Source organism: Myotis lucifugus, unplaced genomic scaffold (genome assembly GCF_000147115.1).
Source record: "Myotis lucifugus unplaced genomic scaffold, Myoluc2.0 scaffold_26, whole genome shotgun sequence".
Taxonomy (NCBI): domain Eukaryota; kingdom Metazoa; phylum Chordata; class Mammalia; order Chiroptera; family Vespertilionidae; genus Myotis; species Myotis lucifugus.
In genome coordinates, this window is record NW_005871074.1 from 10,328,824 (window position 1) to 10,337,411 (window position 8,588).

The window sequence follows — 8,588 nt, forward strand, 5'->3', positions numbered from 1 at the left end:
CACCCCCCCCCCCCCCGCAACACCTGAAACAGACACAGCCCCCCCCGATGCCGTGTAGCCTGCACTGCATTTCCCACGCCCATTGGGCATTGCTCTATCTCACCAAACATTGAGGACACCCTGCCCAGTATGCCCTACAGTGAGCACGTAGTGCCTGGCACATTGCTACACGCAGACTCACTGCTTAAACATTTGTAGCTCGAGTAACTGATTTGAAGAGCATTTTTTTTCCTGATTTGTAAAATAATACATTTACTGCAGGAAATTGGAGAAATAGTTTAACAAAATAAAAAATCTCTTGTTTCTTAAAACCCAGAGATAGCCACTGTTATCACTTGATATATTGTATTCCATTCTATTTTTCATGACTGTATACATCTGTGTGTTTTTTTTTACAAAATTGCACGCATACCCTATTTACTTTTAAACCTTTATCTACTTAATGTATATTGTTAGCATTTTCCCATGTTCTTATATATTATTCAATGTAATTTTAATAGCTTCCTTGATTTCCATTTTACAGATGAGCTACATTAAATTTAATTAATCCCTCCACACAATGTTTTGTTATGATGCATAATGCTGAAAGGAGTATCCTCGATCAGAGCTATTTTGCACATCTCTGATCATTTCCTGAGGATAAATTCCTAGAAGAGCAATTGCTTAGTGGTTCAAAGGCTATATTTTTGAGACACGTCTCCCATATTTGCAAAATATCCTCCCACCAGCTAAGGGTAAAAATGTCCATTTTTTTTTCAGAACTCTTAACGGCACTGGATATTATCATTTTCAATTTTGGTAATCTGGTAGATGGATAATGATATCTTGTTTTTTGCATTTATATTTTAATTATTAGTGAAGTTGGATACTGTTGCATATTTTTCTGGGCATTTCTGTTTCAGTTCTCTGTTTTTACCCACTTACCTATTAGGGGACAGACTGATTGCTTAAATATTTGATGAACAAGAGAATAGTGCACAGCCTGCTTTGATGACCCTGCCCCCTTGTGTAACAGTCCCCTCCACAAGGCATTGATGCTCATGTCTCACGCATACCCTTCTCCTGTCTCTCAAACCCATTTGCTCTCTTGCTCTCTTGGGGGTGGGGGGCACTGCTCCATCTTTCACCGAACAGTGAGAACTTCTTCACCTGTCAGCTTCTCCTCCAGGGAATGAAAATGTCTCTTCATTTTTGCTTAATCTAGTGTCACTTACGAAGTCAGAGTATCGCCCTTTGATGCTGTCCCCTCCTCTCCTTCCAAAATCTCCGTCTTCCTCCGGGCCCTCATCACTTCTCACCTGGACAGCAGCGAAGTACTTCAGCATCCGCCTCTCCATCCCAGGCTCGCCCCTCCCAAACCTCACCCCCACTCTCCATTTCTTCCTAAATGCAAATGTGACTGTGTCTCTTTCTGCCTAAAACCCTTCTGCTCCTCAGTTTGGCCAACTGGTCCCTCAACACCTCTTCCCTCCCCACCCCCAAAGCACAGCTCAGGTGCTTAGACACAGCAACCCAAGGATTATTCATCGTGCTCTGACATGCTGCGCTGTTTCATGCTTCTGAGTCTTGTAAACGTGGCTGCCCTCCTTTCCACCCCTCTCCCATGCTCCTGGTGAAATTCTATTTATTTTTCAAGTCCCTCAGATGTTCCTCTCTCCAGGAGGCCTCCTCTGACCATGCCAAGTAAGTGTCACCATGTATACCCTGCAACCAGGACATACTACTCTCATGCTACCACACTTTACTGCATTCTAGTGCGGTCTGTGAGCCAAGATTGAGGGCAGAAGTGTGAAGTCCGCTGAATGTCATTCTGAATGGAAAGGACACAGTGGGGGCACCCTGGGCTGGCCAGCCCATCAGACATATTTCTGTGGTTCATAAGGTCCTTCATCTTCCACTGGCAGGCTCCCCAGGCCCTTGGTTTCCTGTCCTTTCTCATGCTCTTCTCTCCACCCTTCAAGCCTGTCTCACATCCTAGGCCCTGAGCTAACCCATGCCGTGCTGCAGCCTCCATGAGCTCCCCTGGTGCCCACTGTGTCCTTTCCTCTTTTAACTCAGCCAGTCCTTGGACAGACATTGCACTTGGCTGCCTCTGGAGCTAGTTCCTGCAGGAGAAAGTTCACACCTACCTTGGCTGACAGACACCCTAGTGCAGTGATGGCGAACCTATGACACGTGTGTCAGAGGTGACACACGAACTCATTTTTTTGGTTGATTTTTCTTTGTTAAATGGCATTTAAATATATAAAATAAATATCAAAAATATAAATCTTTGTTTTACTATGGTTGCAAATATCAAAAAATTTCTATATATGACACGGCACCAGAGTTAAGTTTTCAAAATGCTGACATGCCGAGCTCAAAAGGTTCGCCATCACTGCCCTAGTGCCTGCCTTGGTGCTGGGCACAACAAACAGCTCAGGATGCCCTTGTAGCACAAAGACATGCCAGCAGGCTGCAGGAGTGACAAGCTCATGCCCTCCTCCTGGGCACTCCCTGCTGACCCCTAACTAGTCCAGCATAAACCTCTGTGTTTTCTTCCTCCTTTTCAGTGACTACACACATGAGCTTACTAATTACGCATTCATTTTGTGGGACCCATCTCATCCATTCATCTTGATTTCTATGTGGCTCAAACCACCACCAGGCAAAGCCCTCCACAGCCTCTGCCCCATTCTCCTGAGTGGGAGGCCCTGCTTTCATCTGAGGCCACTGGCTGGACGGCAGCACTCCACTCCCTTCCCCACCATGAGCATCCCCTGGCCCTGAGCTAACCATGCCGTGCTGCAGCCTCCATGGGCTCCCCTAACACTCCATCCATGGTGCTCCCCAGGGGATGTGTGCGCCCAGAAATAAATCAAGTCTGGCCGGAAGAAATATAGAATTTCAGCCCCACATTGGAGAAGCTGCTCTCAGAAATGAGAATCTGCATGAAATTGAAAATTCTGTTTTGTTTTGTAAAGGTGACTGACGAAGCATCTTATCCGGAGCCTGTGCGTGCTGTGCACCTCTTTTATTTAATGTATCCCATGACGAGTCTCTTACCTTTGTGAGATTCAGCTTAAACAAGGTTTGATTTTATTCATATCTCCCAGCTGTACCCCATCCCTTCCTTTCGGCTCCAGTTTCTGGCCTGCATTCGGCCACCCCTGGCCCTGCAGCAGCCCCTTCCCAGCCACTGACTGGGGACTCAAGAGTTTACTGTATGAATCAGGGAAGCTGGAGGTGAGTGCGTGGTGTTAGTAATGAGCACTCAATAAATACTGCTTAGCTGCAGGTGTCCCTGTCTCTGCCATTTGGTTAGAGAGAAATTAGGAGCCCAGAAAAAGCAACCCGTCTATTCCATTTGGAAACAAGAAAAAAAAATGAGCTACAAAACAAATAACACTGACTTGGGAGATGGAGGACCTTGATTCTGGTCCCAGCTCTGCCATCGGGTAACTGTGATGACGCCAAGGACTGGAAATGAAAGATTAGACCTGAGGAGAGATCCTCAAGCTCTAGGCAGGACCTGCCGGTCAGGGCAGCACCCAGGGGGGCAGTGCAGGGGGACTGCACCCCTTCCCCACTCGTCCCAGGGACTGTGATGCTCAGCCACTTTGACAGCCCAAGAGTGAAGGTGAGGTTTCAGAGAAATGAAAAAGGAGCCTCGCCAGGAGGGGTGGGGGATCCCTAGATTAGACAGCCCCTGCCTCTGGCCTCCCCACAGCCCTCTGCTGCCTCCTCCAGCTTAATCTCCATTTCCTAAAGATCATCACAGAGACTCCCCAAGCTTCCTTTTTTAACAACTCCTGCTGATGGAAAATTCTTCCTCATACCTAATCTAAGTCCATCTGCTGCAATTTCTGTCTATTTTCACTCGTTCAATCCTTACTGGAGATGGAGAACAGCTGGTCGCCATCCTCCATATAACATCCCCTCCGAAACCAAAATCAGTTATTACATCACCCCTCAGCCTGTTTTTCTCCCGGTCTCACATCCACCATTCCTTCAACCTGCCTTCATGGAATCTAGCTCTGAAGCACCGCTGAGCACGGTGGCCCGCGTTGGAGGATGCTCAGCAAGCTCCAAGTCCTTCCGAAGCTGTAGCATCCCAGTGGGATATAGGACTCGGGTGACAAAACCAGGCAGAAGGTCGGGCAAAGCAGAAAGGGCTCAACTAGTCCAAGCCCCTTGCTTTCCATGTGGGAACTGAAAGACAGAGCAAGGAAGTGCAGCAACCAAGGTCAAGTCTGAGGGACCACGCTCCAGGGGCTGGACCCCAAATATTGCCATCACAGTGCCCTGCGTGGCTGCAGCGTGTCCTTGATGTGGGAAAGAGCAGGATTCGCCGAAACTGAAAAGCAAAGGGCCACAATTGCTCAGACACTCCCTGTCCAAACTCTGTCTTTCCCATCCCACCAGCAGATGTGAAACTCCACCATGAACAGCTTTGACTTCCATCAAGAACCCAAATACCTCTGCTAGTGGCAGCACTGCTAACTGTTCACACCTTAGTATGAATAAGTAGATTTGATTCTTTCCAACTCTTGATAGAGAGATTTAGGGGGTGAGATGAGAATAAAGGACAAAGAAACTGGGGAAATGACAGACAAATTTCACTGCTTGCTAACGTTTTCAAGGTCAGTCCTATGCAAGGGGGCTGAGGGTAGGCAGGACAAAGGAGCCAGGAAGGCTTTGCCCTGTGGGAATCCCTTGCAACCTATAGGCCTGTGCTTGGAAACGCCTGCCCTGCCCGTCTCATGGAGGGAGCTGCACCACCCCAGGTGCTCTGTGAGGTCTGCGTAGAACTGAATGTGGAGAAGGGATTACCTCATTGCTCCCACAGGGCCGGCCCAATGTGCCTCCCAGAATTCCTGAGTCCCCTGGTTAACCGTTTCAGATGTCAGGTGAGCAGACTCTAAATGGAATCTCACCCACTAGGGTGCCCTTAAGTGACAGGAAGGAAGAGCCAGAAGGGAATGAAGAAAGGAAGATATCCAGAGTGTCCCCCCAAAATGTACAGACTTTAACAGCTGGTCGTTCGATTGATGTTTATTTCTTTTCAGATTTAACTCATTGGAATTAATAATTCAAAGTGTATAGACATTTTGGGGGGACACCGTGTATTTGTGATTAAACACGATTGTTCAGGTACCTGCTTCAATAGCTCCCAAATGGGGAGGGAGAAAGGTATAAGGAAAAGTGAATCCGGGGAACTATTTCCTAATGATTTTCCTAAGGGAAGAATGAAGGGGGAAAATAGCAGAGTGTGGTGAATACATTTCAGAGCCCTCACCCTCTCCTGAATAAACTGAAGCCTCATGCTCCAGCCTCGTCACCTCTCAGGGGTGCTCCAGGTGGTTTCCAACCTCCAGACAGACACCCCCTTCCACAGAATAACCCGGGAGTTCACACATCCACCAAAGCAAAAGGAGGCATGTCGACAGCATTTACAAAAACACCTAACACAGTAAACGTGCTTATTTGATTTCTCCCAAACCACAAAATTAAATTTTAAAATAGGAATCTAAACGACTTTATTCTGATAAAAAAAAATCTACTATGTTTCCAATCCTATTTCAGGGGACAGTTTTCTTTAACAGCAAAATCAGCACAAAATGACAAGATCAAAGCAGGTTGGCAAAGAGATTATTTACTGATGTGTTTATGATGAAAGGGGATGACAGGAAGGAGGCGGGATGGAGGAACAGAAACGTAAGGAAGGGACTTTCACTAGCCCGGTAAGTCACCCAGCGCTTGAGAAAACAGAAAGAGGCGACCCCTGCACAGCACAGTGGTTAAACGAGAGAAATCCTAGTTGGCCAATTTGGGGGAGAAGATGCTAGATCTATGGAGGACGCCTATCCAGGGTCCTGGCTAAAGCGACCATGTTTGATGAAATAACAACTAACAAATTTAACTTCCTGAGCACTAACCGGGCTCTCCATACACAAGCAGGTGCCTACTTCACAGCAACTGGCCAGCCTAACACCCACACCAGCAATTAAATTCTCCAAACAGGATCATGGCAGAGGGGCTGGATCTAGGTATCATGCCCTGACACCCAAGGTGAAGTTACAATGACGGTATTTTGCGTTTTGTCAATTATTCTCCAGCTCCTATGATGCTTTTTTTAGTCTGAAGTTGTTATTTTAATGATCTCTGATCCAAATGGGGAACTAAAGGGAAGAGAACTGAGGGGGAAGGAGAGGGAGGCGAGGCAAGCGCTCCAGTGTGTCCCACTTGTGCCTCTGCTCCCTGCCCCCAGCCTGCCTTTTCCTCTCTCTGCATGAGTCACCATTCAGAAGCTGCTTTAAAAACCCTACTTTTAATGTCCTCTATCATGAAGAAAACCCAGCAGATCAGCCTCAATGAAAGGGACCCCAATTTTGTTACCTGTTCCTTCTTCTAGACACCCCTCAAACTCAAAAGTATTTTCTAGTTTCATCACTGTCTTCATGAAAACCAAGGTGGCCCCTTTCAAGATCTCCCACCTGCCGGGTGCTGCCTCTCCTGGGCTCTCTGGGAGTCACCTGCCCGCCACAGACCACAGAGGAGGAGGATTGGGGCCAATTATCACCGGCAGCCGGTCAAGATCCAGCGTCCACTCCAGGCCCCTGAACACAACGGCGTTATAATTTGTGGGACTGAGAGTTTGTTTTGTTGACTGTCAGGCACCATGTGCAGAAAAGAGAGCTGACTGTATCTTGCCCAGAAAAAAAAAAAAAAGGCAGCTGTTTTTTTTAATCATTGTGGGAAGAGCTTTGACAATAACAACTCCCACCCAAAATAGCTGCCTGAAGGAGGTGGCGGAAAACCTGTTGTAGAGGTTAAAGAAAATACGAATTAAAAAGTGAAAGTGAATCATGGCGCCAGAGTGGAGGCTGTCACCCACCGCACCTCAGCGGGAAGGGTGTCACAGGGAAAAGGTGTTGCTGGAGGCTCTCTCCCAGAAAGTTCACTTCCTGCCAGGACTGGGGATCAAGTTCCCCAGCTTCGGGTCTAGGAGAGAAATCAGAGTCAGACAATTCACCTGCATTCCCCAAAGCCTCCGGGACCTGGAAGACCGACCCCAGACCGGGAGCTTCAGGGTCCCCAGCAGGTCAGAGGACACACCTGGGGAACTGATATGGGGCATTCAGATAGGAAGTTCATTCAAGACCAAGCACCTCACCTTCTCCCCCTGGCTTCCTAGGAGGCCCGCCTACCTACAACCTCCTATTGGCAGAAGCTCAGATGCTCCGGGAATGGAGTTTTCCCCGGTCTAAAAGGGGGTCGGAGCGCAAGTGAGGCCTGGTGGTCCCGCCATTTGAATGCACTAGGTGCCACAAGGCTGAACCAGATGCTGCCATGATGAGCTTTGCTTCTCAATGAGCAGTCTTCAGAAGCAGTGTGGTTGGTGGCTCCAGCAACTCCTGGGCCACAAAGGTACCACCGTACCTGTGCACCTGAACGGAGCCAGCCCCAGGAGCCTCCACCTCCCAGATCTGCTGGCAGGCTTCGCCCTGAATAGCCCTTCTCCCATTAGAGTGGAAACGCCGGTGAAATTTAGTTCTATCCCCTTCATTTCGGTACACGCCGAGCCTGGAAAGTCTTCCAGAGTTTTCGGGAGCTAATCAATTAAGTAATTTCTTTCCTCTGACAACTGCTTTGTTGGTTTCTCACCAAGTTGCCTGACACACAGACACCCACCAGGTCAAACAGGACACCCACACCCCAGGAAGTGTCTCCTTCCCCCAAATAAAATCCACGGGGACAGAGTGGGCCAGGGGTAAGAGGTAGGAAGGAGACAGCAGTTCCAGAACTCAGGTTGAAGGTCACAATAGTTGAGAGAAGGCAGGTGAAGGTAATGGAAAGGGGGCTGACCCCCTGGGAGGAAAACCCAGCCAACCAATCACGTTTCTCCGAACCAGCCTCCCAGGGATGGGTCCACCAGGAAGCCTTACATCCCGCGGTCCAACTCCCTTCACCCAACTAACCTGAGTCTACACACCCAGCCCTGCAGGCGCCCTATAGCCCAACGCCAGAGCTATTTCCCCAGACGTGAGCGCAGCTAATTGAGAGTAGTAAACACACCCAGTTCCAGACGGCGCAGAAGTTTTCCAAATTGTCAGCTTGTCTTCCTCCCGACAAAAGGCGGTGGTTTCCCACCTTTGCCACATCTCCTCGCCTAAACTTTTCTTTCTGCATTCCCAATACAGAGGCTGCCCTGCATGGCAGCGCAGGAGCAGCACCCGGGGGACAGGGACGCAGGCAGGAGTACCTTTTCCGCGGAGCAGGGGCTGGTGCCCGGAGGCTCGCTGCCCTGCCGAGCCTGGAAGGATGCTGCCGGGATGGAGCACGCTGAGGATTACGCGTTCCTGCCTCTGCGACCAGACCTTTCAGCAGCTCCGACCAACTGTGCTAGCGATGCACTTAGCAATTATCTGCTGGCGCCGACGCCCCGCCCCCTGCTCTTGCGATTGGCTCTCCGGTCCCGGGCAGGACTGCATTGGTTTCCACCGACCTCACTCATGGCTTTGGCTCCTACTATTATCTAAGCCATCAAAGGGAATAATTCTATGTTTCATTGACAACCTGTAAGGCTTTCCTCCGGCCCGGTGCGG

The 8,588-nt window shown here is 49.0% G+C and overlaps 1 protein-coding gene across 2 annotated transcripts in view; it reads right to left on the minus strand.

Moving 5' to 3' along the window:
* Positions 1–8,376, minus strand: part of ZMAT4 (zinc finger matrin-type 4) — a 321,014-nt gene extending 312,638 nt beyond the window's left edge. For both annotated transcript variants that reach the window (XM_023751814.1, XM_006086256.3), the window contains exon 1: positions 8,246–8,376. The gene's annotated coding sequence lies outside the window, so the exon portion shown is untranslated. The remainder of the gene's footprint in view (positions 1–8,245) is intronic.
* Between the last annotated feature and the right edge of the window lie 212 nt (positions 8,377–8,588).